Source organism: Acromyrmex echinatior, chromosome 9 (assembly GCF_024713525.1).
Source record: "Acromyrmex echinatior isolate Ae372 chromosome 9, ASM2471352v2, whole genome shotgun sequence".
Taxonomy (NCBI): domain Eukaryota; kingdom Metazoa; phylum Arthropoda; class Insecta; order Hymenoptera; family Formicidae; genus Acromyrmex; species Acromyrmex echinatior.
The window spans coordinates 3,906,914-3,922,651 of record NC_141860.1 but is presented as its reverse complement, the minus strand read 5'-3'; the positions used below and the strand labels follow the sequence as shown (position 1 = coordinate 3,922,651).

Below are 15,738 nucleotides of genomic sequence, written 5' to 3'. Positions count from 1 at the left end.
GTGCTTTGATAATTAGTGTTTACAAAAAGATAACATATTTATTTACATAAGATAATATTATTAAGATAAATATTTGCATTTAAATTATAATTCAACGGATATGCAAAAAGAAACACAGCAGCACATATTATGAGTCATATTTTTCAACGTAGACTCTCTGGCTTTCAGTATACGAGCGCTATTGTTCCGGCAACTTTTGTATTTCTATGCAGTGAAAAGATTTTTTCGCAAGGAATATGTAAAAGTTGCCAAAACAAATGCCGATTTTATATTGAAAACTAGAGAAACTAGTTAAAAATAGTATGACTTACACACACATTGCTGAGTTCCTGTTTATTTTTTGTACAATTATTAAATTATAATTAATAAATTATAATTTATAATTAATTATTATTAATAAATTAATAAATTATAATTTAAATGTAAACGCTCCTCATATATTAATATTCTAAATATAGCTGTTATATAATTATAATTCTATAATATTTTGAATATAATTTTAATGTGACTTTTCAAAATTAAAAGTATTTAATTTTCATTTTAATAGATACTGAAGTGTTTTAATTTATACCATCTTCGTTTTGAAAACACGATATATATAAAACTCAACGATTTATATAAAACTCAACGACGAAGCGCGCTCTCTTCAAATGTCTGTAATAAGAGTAAGATTTCTTCTCATAATCGTTGAAATGTTCCGTTCTGCCGACGCTTTTAAAATAAGCAACTCTCGCAGCGACTTTTCGACGAATCGCTTGTAGAAAATGAGTCCGAGTTTCTCGAGGAAATCCAGTTTCGGAGCGAAGTTAAAGCCCTCTTCTTCCCATACCCTTCTATTCGTAACTTCTGGTACGCGTTCGAGCTGGTACGATTCTCGATTAAAATTCGCGAGCAGCAGCACGGAGAAGAACTAACATCCAGACTTGGAGGCAAAGTCGGTTGTGAGCGCGCATTAAGCCGGCGATTATTCCACCGAGCTGAGAGGAAGGATCATGTGCACAGTTCTCTTGGATTTCATTAAAATCCTCGTCAAGGGAAATTTGAATATTGCCCAGCTGAAACGCAGGTTTCGTATCACATTCATTCGTTTAGCGAGACGGAATGATATAACACGATCAAGTCTCGTCATGTCGTTATATTTTGCTCTTCGTGCAAATGTGATATTCATTATCTTTTATTAATAAAAAATTGAAGACAAAAATATTTTCTATATATGTATCAATTAAAAAATTAGATAAGAAATAAATTTTATCATTTACACAATCTCGCGTAAAAAGCTTAATTTTATTTTTCAAATTATTTTATTTAATTTTCAATAAATAATTAATTAACTTCTAGAAGAACTGTGTATTTCATTTTCAATATTGAGTAATTAATCAAATTTATTATTTGAAAGTTTGCTAATTCATGAAAATCTTTTCCTAATCAGACCTCAAATTAATTTCATACATACTATATAATGCAATTTTTTATAAAAAAATTTGATTGTGAATTTGTGGAAGATGTATTATTAATTTCAAACTAATCATCCTTGTATATAAAGTGAATGGACAAGAGAGACTCATTTATAAAGCTGATAACAAGATTCTGTGGGTATTCGATATATATTTTTCGATATTCGCAGAGCGTACTCGGTGCCCTCGATGACTCGAGGCACTCTATGCAATCAGCTAATTGCCACGATTTAATTTAGCAATCGGATTTTCGCAAAATCACCCGGAATTAAAATTCCCAATGACGAGTGCGGATGAACAAGCGTACAAAGCGATATAGTATTTTAATGCGAAAGAGTGTTCTAATGTCAATACCTAAAACCGATTCAATCATTTTTTCGGACAATTAACTTCAAAATTGGATATGAATCTATTAAAATGATCATTATATTAAATCTTGTTGTTTAACAAGTTTCAGTGTATAATAATAATTATATTAGATTTAAGAACAGAATACTTATTTCTTACAGTTCTAATATATTTGCAAGTGATCTGTACAAATTACTTTAATTTAAAAATGTATTCTTTTGGCACTAATTTTGTACTAAGACTAGTTATTCTAATATTAAACACGTTATTTATTGTGTTTTTGAGAAATGAAAGCGTTACTTTAATAATGATTTTAATAGTGATAAAATTATGCTTTTTAGAGTTTACGATTGAAATAGTAAAATAAAATAAATGAGAAGAAATACATTAAAATAATTAAATAAAATTAACAAGTATTTTCATGAGATCTTCATATTTAATTAGTCACATTTAGTATTAAATTCGCGTAGAAAATACGTGTCGGTTTTATAAAAACATATATACACTCGATACTTATATATTCCGAAATATCGTACATACCAATACAGTGCAAGAACACGGTCAAAAGTCATCTGTCGTAATTTTAGAAGAAAGTTCGAAAGTTGCGAAGCAAAAGAAGCTTTCGCAAAAAGGTTTTATCTTAAAACGCCCGGCACGTTCAACAACCAGAGAAAAGATAGAAAAAGTATAACCTGTATGTGTGTATGTGTGTGTATGTGTGTGTGTGTGTGTGTGTGTGTGTGTTTGTGTGTGTGTGTGTATACAAGTTGGACTTTTATGAATTCAAAAGTGCTTTAACTTACTTACGCGTTCGGTTTCGTCGACTAGCTTGTTACGCCGCTGCTTTCGTATTAATTTCGCTTCTACATGAACCAAGCAGAGATCGTAATTAATTATTAACCGAAAGAGCATCAAAAGAACTTCTCATAATTTTACGACCGCCGTCACTACATCGTTCAGAAACGTATAAATTATTTGTTTTATAATTGATTCGTTTGTTGGATTATTTGCAACACGCCACTTATTCGTTTCCAGAATAAAATAAAATAAAATTTTGTCATAATATTTCAGTTATTTATGTAATAAAATTTTTATCCATATATTTTCCTAATATATATTTTTTCAAATTTTTAAGTACATAATAAGGAAGATACTATTAGAGATTTGTTATCTTTTATCTAAATATACTGCTCAATATTTTCCCCTGAAAAAGGAAATGATCTTTAAATGACTTGTAATATATTTGTACAGTTTATTCAGCATTTCTAAATCTTTTTTCTTCAAATTTCTAAATATGTAACATAATTTTCACAATATTTTTCTTATGTATCTTAATATTTCGAAACATGTTCTTAAAATTATCAAAACTAATTTATACAAATTCTGAATAAACTTTGGAGTTATCAGTATTATCATGTATGTTTTAATTTTATGCTATATCAATTATATGAAATATAAGTAACATAGCAAAATATTTGTAATTTAATAGACGTCAAAGTCCCCTCCGTCTTCGTCATCTTATTCCTGTGGTATATTCAATAGCAAACTTTTATCTCGATTCGCGCAGCAACGTCAACTGTAATATTCGAATACAAGGAGTTATCACGTGAAAATTCGATATGAGCTTGCGATATTAATATTTCCTGTCGTCGATCGAAAGCCACAGAGTACACTTGAAAGTGTTCGCGACAGCTCGCACAAACTTTCCAGTTTGGAAGTTATCCGCATCGCGAACTTTATCCAACATTTACCACATCTTCGTAAGAATTTCTTCCTTTTTGTTCTCGAAATTATACCGAAGGTATTTGGCTATCGATTAGTCATATCTTGAAATGCAAAAGATATCACGAAACTTTTAAAAAATTATTTTAAAAAGAATTATTTATGGAATTACTTATGGAAAAATTTGCAATTATCACTCATTTTTCTAATATAATTTACAAAAAATATAACAGACATTTTATAAATTGTCCGTTACAACTTTTACTGCTTAATAATAACTGAAGAAGGTGGAAAACCTCGTTATGTAATTATTTCCAAAATTCAAACTCGTGCTCTATTTACAATTCTTTTAATATCGTAATATATTCCATGCCACAAGCAAAATCATTTCTCGATTTTATTTTATAATCCAATCGAGAGCACTATTTAATATTCGATAGGACGTATATTATCAAGCCTATTGTTGACGATATGTTTTCTATAGGCATGCAATTTATTCATGATAAAAAAAAGATGCTTTTATGCTAACATCAGAATGGAGAGATCACAAAGTGCAGTAGACTAATTGATAGGTATATGCACGATCGACTCCTTGATGTGAGAAACATACGTATGTGAAATTACATGTTACATATCCTGATAGAATGATGCAATCGATAATACTTTGGCACAATGTTCCTTTCTTCTGTGAGTAAAGTACGATCCGTATTATTTATAGTTATATAAATTTCCCATCAGACAGCACATTAGATAAGATACTCAAATAACATTTCATATTCTTTACTTTGCAATATTACATTCGCTATGAGATGTTACATCTGACTGTATTTTTACGCTTTTAACCATATATGCGAACATATGTCTGAACATATGTCTGATATACACTACATATGTACACATATATATAGTGAGTGCAAAAAGTATTCGTACAGAGAAAATATTTTTTAAAAAAACTTTATTTTTAAAAAATAAATATTATCCAGCGAAAAATAAATCATTGAATTGATGTCGATATAAATTCGATGGTTTCAACATAATTTGACATCGATTCGACGTTTAATTAACGATCATTTCTTATTGGATAATTAACAATTTATTCATAAAGAATAAAGTAGACTGTATGTTTCTTAAAATTACATATATCAGAATGATGTGTATTAATTATACAAAATATATCATCTAAAAATAAGCGAAAATTAAAAATTGTATTGTTTGAATGCTCAAAAGTATACAGATGAGAAATTTAGCTTCTAAAATCAGGAATACATGCGAAGCTCATTTGTTTATGTTAGAACAGAATGTATTCATTGTATAAAATTGCTAATTAATGTTTATTTTCTACAAATAAAACTTTTTTATAACAAATTTCCTTGTATGAATATTTTTTGCTCTCACTGTATATGTATCTATCTTAAATATAATTTCCTCGCAGATCTATCTTGATAAATTAAAAAAGTAATGTTACTCACCGATATATATAAGCGGCGGAGTTGTGATTATATGGTACGTTGAATTCTAAAATAAAAGTATATGTGTAAGTAGCAATACTTTGCAGAATAACGTATTTAAAAAAATTATTGTTGCTCATGTTAAATAATCATAATTATACATAATTTTGCAAATAATAAGTAAAATAAAAAATAATTTATTTACCCCAAAATATTGCTCCGTCGTTGCCTGACGCTCCAAAACCTCCTCCTCCTTTCATTATCAGATCCATTCATGATACTTCTATAACAACGTTCGTGAAAACAAGATTAATTATGATTGTATATATTAATGATCGCATGCATACATCGGCACTTTCGATGCTAATCGCGCCCAACGCATACATTATTATATAATGTAACAGAATCTCATCAAAATGTAATCGTGAAAATTATAAAATCGCATACTTATTTAAAAACGCCTCTCTATTCAAAGTCAATCAGAAGTATCATACATATATCGTGCAGTTTATAACTGAAAAATTCTGAAACTCTCTCTCTCTCTCTCTCTCTCTCTCTCTCTCTCTCTCTCTCTCTCTCTCTCTCTCTCTCTCTCTCTATTCTACATTAAAGTAAATTTTTTTTTAAATAATCTTTTCTTAAGCATTTAAATGACGCTAATAGTAGGTATGTTTCTGCCTCAAATGACGATTTCTCTCATGAAGAAAATTTATGAAACTTGAATTTAACGAACGAACAAGAGAGTAAACGGATAGAAACAACAAAACCCAACACCGTTTTCGCATGACGTTAATTAAATTGTCCTCACGCGCACACGTACATGGCATGTAATGGAGGTAGATGTAATGAGCGTATTTAATCAGGCTGTTTAATCAAGGTGTCCTTTTACAGCCGGCAGCGCAATATCGTAAATAACTCTCGCTGATATTCCCGGTGTGTTGTAAAAACGTAATGCGCATTCACTTCGCGGACGATGGTTGAATAAAAGCATTTCGAGCACAATGGCACGCGTAGGAATACCTAATAATTCTATTTTATTTTTATTTTTTCGACACAATAACAACAACAATCGGCTTGAAATTTTCGACGAATGATCACCATAATATATGATTTAAATACGTAAATGTATAATATAAAGCATATAAATGTACGAATACAGAATGCTGTTATGCATAATTATATAATTTCTAAATTAATTTACATAGATTATATGTACGTGTATAATTGTGCAATTTGTAATCACATATCAAAATCCATCTATTAACTGTAAAAGATTGCAAATGCATGATAATAATTTGTCGATTGTAATAGATTTAGATAAACAATGATTCATATATATGAATATAGATTTAATATTTCAGCGGTAATACCGATGCAATTTCAATGATGATATTACAGTATTAATTAACGGGAGGAATGCGAATATCGCGCCACTTGGGGATGCCCTATATTATGTGATATTGTCCACAATAGACACCGGGATGAGATTATTGCGCCGCGCGAACTGCATTACAGTTACAATTGAATTACCTGGGAAGCCGTTAACAAACCGGGAAAAGCTCGGGTCGCTATCGCGAATAAGAAATGTTGCGACATTATACCGAAAGAAACGCGATGATAAATCTTCGACAGAAATTACTTTCCGGAATAGACCGAAAGAGAAGCGAGAAATGCGCGGGACAACGCGGAAGAGGATGTAATCGGAGATGAAAGATGATCGAAGGTCGACCGAACGTTTTGCGCTCACAACTCTCTGTAATTTCCTACCAAGGATGAAGGAGAAAAGTCGTTGCTCTTGCCGTTTCAACGAGTTCGGGTTTTTCATGGTAATCGAGGGAACTATTCAAGACTCAATCTTTACGATCAACGGTTTGTTCCGTATTTATTCTTCCGCCGATAATTCCATGGCTTTACGGAATTTCGATAAAAGTCGGACTTTAATGAAACTCCATTAACAACTTTTCTTCTCTCCGTTCACATCTGTCTATTCGCTACTATGCAATCTAAAAGTTTCAAATTTACCGCGAGTAAATATAATTGTGGCTTAATTCAAAAGAAAATTTGAAGATCTTTGTAAGGCTAGATTTCCATGTTTGTGTGTGTATCTATTTGTGTGTGTAAGTAATTATGTATTATTTATAATAATATAAACGTTTAATCAGAACAAAGTTCTGAAGTATTTTAACTTAAAAACCACGATTTGTTTGTTCATACTACAGGAACAATGCGATACGGCATATTCACTTAATTCGATTGTTTCTAACTTTCATAAAAATGAACATATTGCAAAAAAAACTGTTTTTCAATTAAAACGCCAGAAGTTTGCTTGATATGTCAAAGAATATAACAGTATCAAGCAAATATATGTACCTTTATTAATAAAAAAGTTAGGTACATAAGTAATCAAAAAAGCATTAAAAAAATATTGGAAAAAGAGAGTCAGGTATGTCATACAAAAAAATTTAAAAGTGAAAATGTCATCAATATTACACTGAGTTTTGAGCCACTTGATCCATCAATTAAAACCAACTGCGGAAACATGCACGTATTTCCATAAATCACGATCTGATCAACGTTTTAACCACGAGTACGGTAGCCATGTACATATAACGCCTGGCACTTCGGTGAATAATTTCGTCGTTGTTACAGTGAAGTTGCTGAAGCGAATCTCAAATATTCAAATATCATGCTCTAACATTTGAATTTAGAAGCAAACTGCGAATAAATACCTCCACAAAATATAAATATCTATGAAAAATAAGTAATTCAATTGAAAATAATTATATTTAAATAATTTAAATATTTAAATATAAATAAAATATTATATATATATATATATATATATAAACATAATTATTTTTATTCAGAAATGCTTAAATATTTATTATATACGACGTATACACACAAATAATGTTTCCATTTTATATAAGAATTATGAACAAATTGCAACAACATATCAAAATTGAAATATTAAGAAACTCTATTATCAAATACTTAAGATTTTTATATTTTAATTGATAAATAATTTAATACAAAATTCTATATTTGAGTGCTTCTAATTTTCGAAATCTTTCACGCATATTTTATTAATGTATTTTAAATATTAAAATAGTCCTCTTCATTGAAATACTTTTAAAATATAAAAGCTTTACGTCATAAACAGTATACTCAAATCTTTGAAATATAATTGTGTAACATACAACTAGTGTAATTTTCTGATTTTCTATAATAATTACACGAAAACAGAAATTGTAAACTCTTGTATCGTCATGAATAAGCTATGTATTATACTGTATGCCGTCGCAAACGGAATGAAATGAATTGCAGGTTTCTGTCGACCATCACCAAAGATTTATGGGCGCTTTAAAATGCTCGATGTTGTCGACCGCATCGTTAGAACTGGCGGCAAAAATCGATGCACCAGCTAAATATCCCAGTTAAAACTCAAAGCGGCGCATCCGATGTACTCTCGCGCACGAACAAGAGCTGAGCGTTCTCGACGAAATATTTTTAATCCGTCTATAGTTCGCAAAGCCGGTATTTTCATGTGAGGCAGAAATGCGTCAAACCTTCTTTTATGTTGTATAAAAATAAATATAGACAACTGCTTTTCGAAAGTTTTCTGACAAAGACTGAAACATCAATGTTTCTGCTGTGGTTTCTGATAATAAAATATATGAACAATAAAAAATCAAGAATTAGAAGATTTGAATATACATATTTCTTTATAAAAGACTTTTATATTCTTAATGAAATTCTCTATTGAAATGTCTCTATTCAAAATTTCTTTTTTGAAATTTTTGAAAACATTTTGTAACAGATTTTTGCTATTAGAAATTTTATAAAAATGTTTCTAAATACCTTTGAAAAAATTGCAATATAATCTGTGATATTTTTAATTAAAAATATATTGATATATAACAGAGAAAAAATATACATTATTTCAATTTATTTTTAAAATAACTTCAGCTCGTGCAATTTATTTAATACAACATTTATTACACGTCCAGCCAGAAATCAACCGACAAATTTTTAATAAAAACAAAGCGCTGTTTCGCATGTTAACGAACAGACATTGAATTAATTTTTCTCTATATAATAAACAAAAATTCGATTTTGTAAAGCATTTATTTATCTCGAACGGTTTCGAATTGACATTAACGTTCGAACTGTTAAAACAAAAGCAAAAAAAACCATTGAATTATTTTCAAACATCAATATATAACGTTGATATAAAAACGTGTTAGCCGTCAACTATAATGTATCCTCATGGCGAACAACGATAACGAGCAATGGTATCACGTGCTTATAATGTTGAGACTCCCCATCGAGAACGGAAAAGATAGACAGAAAAGTGGGAGGATACGATCCTCCAAAGAATTATACAGAAGATCATAATATCGCATCTCTAAAATATAGAAAAAAAATATAAATAAAAATTACGCTTTGTCAGAAATGAGAAATATTTTAACATTCTTGTACTTGAGTTAAAATAACAATCAAATTAAGTGTTTAAATAATATTTGTAATTTGTGATGGCATAATTTTCTATTTGCCTTGTGTATGTAAGAGACTATAAAATAAAGGAAAGACATAAATAAAAAGTTGCTTTTTCAAAAGGGAAAGGGAAAGAAGATGTGATGAGAAATTCTTTATACGAACTCTTGCATATAAACTAAGGAGAAACAGAATAAAATTGAAAATTTTTAAAGCAATATTATCATAGTCATATAATATCGATTTCTTTTATTATAGCAGTGCAGGGAATTGGAATATTGTAATATTGTAAAAAAAAAGATATAAAGGAAATGTTATTGTTTAGAAATAGCAATGCCTCTTACATGTTATCTGAAGTTACAATAAACAATTTTATATAAGGACAGCTTAGAAAGTAAAATAAGCAAATAAAACGAGATATATAATGAACATCACCATTTTGTAATGTTCGTATTTTATATCTTAACGTCTTGGTATCGTTACATTTATCGTTGAGCAATTTTTTTTCGATAAAAAAGCTGCACACATTAGGGAGAGATCGTTAAATGAGAGATGCAGAACATGGACCCATTTACAATTAAATATACATATTTAAAAAATAGAGATTTTCTATAATTCACCTCGAACTATATACCTCATTGTATTTGTTTTTAGAATATTTCCTAACATCTATTTCTCTTCTTATATAATCCTATATCTCAATCCTTAATATTTCTTATCTTAACTCTAAGTAAAAGATAAAGAACAAAAATTGTCTCCTCTAAAAACAGTAAAGACTGACTTATGTAACAAGACTAAATTACTTAATAAATAAAAATTATATTTCAGATATCGCAAAGAACATTGTGCGCGATTAGTGTATGATACATACGTACTTCGTTAAAAGAACATTGCCAGATGCAAATGTACTCGTTTCTCACGCGCGCAAAGTTTCCTCACTTATTCTCCTTTCTTCCTTGCTCCCATTTTTCGTGGGGGCCACGAACCCTTTAGGCGTCCCATCGCCCCAGCGGAAATGAGTTTTCACGAGAAACTTTCGACTCGGACTTACCGCCGCGGGATATTTCGCATCTTCATCCCCTTACGATCAAAGTTGTTTTTTTTCTTCATGAGTGGGCTCACGGCTGTCGCTGCTCCGCGAATTTTCATCAGATTGAAATTGCACAAATCCCTTCTGAAAATACGCACACATTACGATAAAACCGATAAAATATCTAATACTTTTACAAAAATGTAAAAAAAATGTAAAAATAATTGTTACATTTTTACATGGAGCAATACTAAAATAAACAATGTAACCGTTATTTTTACGATGCTAACAATATAATAGTGAATTCGGTTGCACTGAGTGCGAACTTTTTCAGTGCCACACACGGCTTGTGCGTATTGTGCATCAGTGCGTTCAGTTTGTCATATTCGGCAAACGAAAACTAACCCAATATTCCTGGTGAAAATTTTTCTCATCATTTTTATACGAATTGGAACATTTTTTAGAAATACTCAGAAATATTCGGAAAGTTTACATCTTCTCTCAGAATTTTTCGTACAAGTGAATTCTGAAATATTGTATTTTGAAATTTCTCATCGTTTAATTTTTCATATTTTTAAATTTTTTAGATTTATAACATTTCACACATCAGAAATTATACTTATAAAAAATCTTAAAAATCTTGCGATATTTTATAATTACTATATATACAAAATTCTGAGAAAAGATGTAGATTTTCTGAGAAATGTTCCAATTCGTATAAAAAATGTGAGAAAAAAAATGTGAGAAAGTTATAAAATTATATAGAAATTCTGAAAAATCATATCGTTAAAAAGTTCTGAGAAAAATTTTCACCAGGATAGTGCTGAATATATATTTGGATCAACCGAATGAATGAACAAGTTCAAGAAATGTTGCATTGACGTTTCTGATAGTGCTGTTTGGCGTAGCACCAAAGTGGTTTTGCACTCCCAGCATGTCAGGGCAGCATCAGAGCAGAATTAATGCATGTATGCCGAATTCACTATAACAATAATAACAGTCATGCTAACAATTATAATAAACAAAAATAGCCACGATATTAGTGAAGTTGATCAAGTAATTTTACAAATAAGATTAAGACTGTTAGAGTTATCACTATTTTCTACCTGCAAATACCTGTAATAATAAACAATCTTTTACTAATTCTATACATAAAAGCACTGCAGAAATAATTAAATTTCTTCGTCAAAATGATATTCTTACGAATAAAAGCGTAACATAAAACTCCATTTTTTTAAAGCCTTGTGTCTACGATGCTTATAGAAATCGGTCCGAGATCTAAGACGGAGAAATTAATAAATCAGATTTGAATAAATCAGTGACATAACAATACGATCGGTTAACTCTTTCTCCACCCAAGATCTCAGACTGATTTCTAGCATTGTGGACACAAGGTTAGGTTAAGAGACACGAACCACTGATCCCGAGAATCCGACGAACAAATTGCGATGACTGAATTGGACTGAATCGAAAGTTAGATCTTCTCTCTGCAATTTATACGTTCTCGATTTTCTTGATCGTTCTGATTTCTCGACGTTCTGATGCGTTCTCACGCACGTTTCTTGCGTGCGGAATTCACGAAAAAACGCGAGAACGATTATCGAAATTTCGCATTGCGTTACGCGGCTGACGTCAGGTGACACTGTGGAGTCAAAGCTGGCGACGAAACGGTAAGCAAGCAAAAAAGTAAACAAACAAGTCCATTATCAAGCCATTGAAGAATTTATCACAAAAATATCGTATTACCTGTAAAATATAATATAATATATTCGTTTTAATAATTAATAATTGATTATTGTCACACAACCGCAGAGCAATTAATGCAATTAAAATACCAATTAAAGTTGTAATAAATTAATTGTCACGATAAAATAAGGTATAAATTAATTAATTAATATTGTACTCATTGTTTATTCATATATTATTATGTTCGAGCACGTCGCAATAATAAGAATCAAATATCAATTTCAATTTAAACGCATGCCGCGCGCGCGTGACTATTTTTTACTTTATTCACGTAGTAAGTTGCTAACTTCGCGTTGTCGCAAAACGAGTCAGATCGAACGTCGGACCCAAACGTCTCGGCTATCACTTCACGTTTCTCCTATCGTGAACGAACTTCAAGGTGCGATCGAGTATCGAAAGTGTCACGATGAGTGACTGGCTGTCGTTTTTGTCGCGAACGATCGTGAATTTCGAGAAAATCGAGTGTTCAAAGTCGGGAACGCTATACAAAGCAACGAGTAATTGCTGGAAGCTTCGCTCGCGAGTGTAATTAGCCATGTTTTCCTGTGATTTTCTTCTACGCAACAGTGAACGAGCGTCGAGTATCCAAAGCAATGGAGTGAGTAGTGACAAGGAACGAGAGACAGAAAGGGACACAGGAGTATATCAGGAGTATATCAGGACGCAGGATTGAGTGGCAGGGATAACAGCTCGCTTTTTCATCGCGACTGGTGAGTAATTGTACATATTATACATTTTGTCATTATGGGCTATCTACAATGGGACTAATAGGAGTAATATTGAGTGCTTTCTATTTGGTGACACAAGTCAACACAATAACATCTGTATTCATAGTCCTTCCTTATTTTAAGGATGGAGGAAGCCTCCATGAAGGATTCCTTGATTCTCCAAAGCTTCCTTGTTTCACAAACGAAAGTACGCAATTGTAGAACTTAACGCTTAATAAGCATTCACAAGGCCAACTGCCGCATTTTTTTATCAGATTCTTTCGTTTTAAGTACGTCGAATAAGTGTATTTTTATTAAGATTTACGGCGGGAAGGGGGAGGAAGGAGTACTCTGAATAATTATGTAAAATGATAAAAACATTCCTATTTTTAAAGAAGATATGTAATTTATAAACATCATTCATTATTAAATTAAGGAATAGTATCAACATCTTAATCTTCCAGAATTTAGAAAATTAATACAAATATGAGTTCCTAATTTGTAAATTGTCTTGCTTATGTTAATAATAGGGACACTCATGATTTTATATCAATTTATGATAACCAATATAGCTCCTAAGCTATTAATTGTCACGTGTATGAATATTGATGAGTATACTCATATTTCTCTCATATTTCAATTTGTGATTGTGTGTCATATTCCAGTGATTATCTTTTAATTTCTATTACAAATTTATTTACGTAATATGAAATTATTCTAAACTTATGAAATTATTTTAAACAATTTTATTTAGAGGCATGGCAACTTAAATTAGATATAATTTGACATGAATTTAACAGGGTGTCTAAATAAGGACGTTCCTAATGCGATGTGTCAATAATAGGGATGTTGTGCGTTTATATCATCTATCAGTAATAGGAGCCAACATGCGTCACAAATGGAATAATTTCAAATACATGTGCCATTAATACAGAAACAACGTTTACAAAAATTTAATAAATAAATGAAGAATTTCTAAGAAAATAAGAAAATCTAATTTTATCGTAATCTTAAATGTCCAAACTTTCAAAAAAAAAAAAAAATGTTTTATGTGCTTATTATTTTGCTGAAGAGGATTCCAAAGAGAGCCGAAACGTTCAAGAATAAAGAAGTTTTTGTGCAATGGGAAGTAATAAGCGTTTTATAATTGAATCGTATGGCACTTCCGTCTGCGTTGACTCTCATTGATCTTGAATTGATTGTTTATTTTTGTATTTATGTATTTATGACGTACGTATCGCTAATTTATTAATTCTTTTTTGCTACAAGATAACTTTGTCACTAATTGGGACATTTACTTTATTATACAATATTATTCCCATATCCTTGGTAGCAAGCTCACGTCAAAATGACTTCTTTTGACATCAAAATGATGACAAAATGATATAGCTTGCTACTTGGGTATTACTCTCATTATAGACTTTCATTGTAGATTCTTAACGTCTATTCTAGAACAGCCATAAGCATAATTGCAATTTAAGTGATATTGTAGTTGTAAGAATTGATCAATCACAGTGGAATATGAAGCAGAATATTTTACTGTGACTTCATGCTTACACAATTGCAGTATAAGTTTCAAAATTTTATAATTGCTGTTCGTTTGTCGTCCCTGATTGCGATGACAATTTGAATTACTCCGTAAATTCGGTCACGTAAGTCACGTTTTTCCCATGCAATATTTTTTCTTGGGCATAAATTGCCTATCGACAATGCACAAATCATTTGATAATGATTGGCGGTATGCTCGTTTGACGGAAATGTAAATACTTACTAAAAAACGATTATATTCGCCGTCAATATTGATTTTTCGCCATACTGAATTCTCTCTTTTTTAATAAATTTCAGTCGACAAATCATTTTCTCTCTTTGTGTGTTATTGATAAATTTAGGTAGAATAAAATTCCGCTTCCATTATTTATCGTTATTAATGCATGATCGACGATTTATTTTATTTATTAGTAAAGTGCATACTATATTGCACAATGAAGTGAAACGGGATGAAAATGAGGTAAAATTTGGAAAACAGCTTAATCGAGCGAGAATATTTAACTCTGGTTATTATATTAATTATGTTTACTATTTATTATTTTACAAGACCAAATTGTACTCTCATTTAATAACTACAAAATTAAACATTTAAAATAAAAGAATATTATCCCTTATGAAAAATACTTCGATTCTCTTTTGAATGACATAAATGAAATTAAAAAATCTTAAAGTTGCGCGCTGGCCATTTTTTATTTTTCACTTTTTGTTTAACTGTTTGAGATACAAATGAAATAATGATCGGTACAAACAAGTACAAACGAAGTACAAATGGCCTACAATATTAATTTTTATTATTGATAAAATTGAAAGCCAGGTTCATATCGATAAGCATCGTTGGACAGAATACAGGATTAGATGGATGATTGCATAGAGCAATAAAAAAATTAATTTCCAAATGAGGGGGTAAAGCGTTTTTTTTTCAATTATAATTTTGTCGTGTGTATTCCGGATGTGATGCAGATCAATAATACATATTTTAGCAATAAAACTGAATTAAGTAACAGTATAGAATAAATAACACTCACAATTTTAAAAATAACTCAAGTTAATTCTCAAGTTGAAAGTAACACTCTAGTTCAACGTTTGAAATAACATTAAATTGAGTGTAAGTACTAACATTTTGAATTTTTTTCATAAGAGATGTCTTTTGAAAATTATAGAAGGAAAATAAACATATATATGTATAAGCAAATATAACAGAAAGAAAAAGGAAGAAAGCAGTAAATTTTATAGCACGA

General features: G+C 30.3%; 1 long non-coding RNA gene across 1 annotated transcript; it reads right to left on the bottom strand.

Moving 5' to 3' along the window:
- Positions 1-1,487: 1,487 nt before the first annotated feature.
- On the bottom strand, positions 1,488-14,356 carry LOC147908516 (uncharacterized). Its single transcript, XR_015546199.1, has 5 exons — positions 11,915-14,356; positions 10,521-10,643; positions 5,178-5,255; positions 4,994-5,039; positions 1,488-3,378 (listed from the first exon to the last, which is right to left on the bottom strand). It is a non-coding gene; the product is annotated as an uncharacterized LOC147908516 (long non-coding RNA).
- Between the last annotated feature and the right edge of the window lie 1,382 nt (positions 14,357-15,738).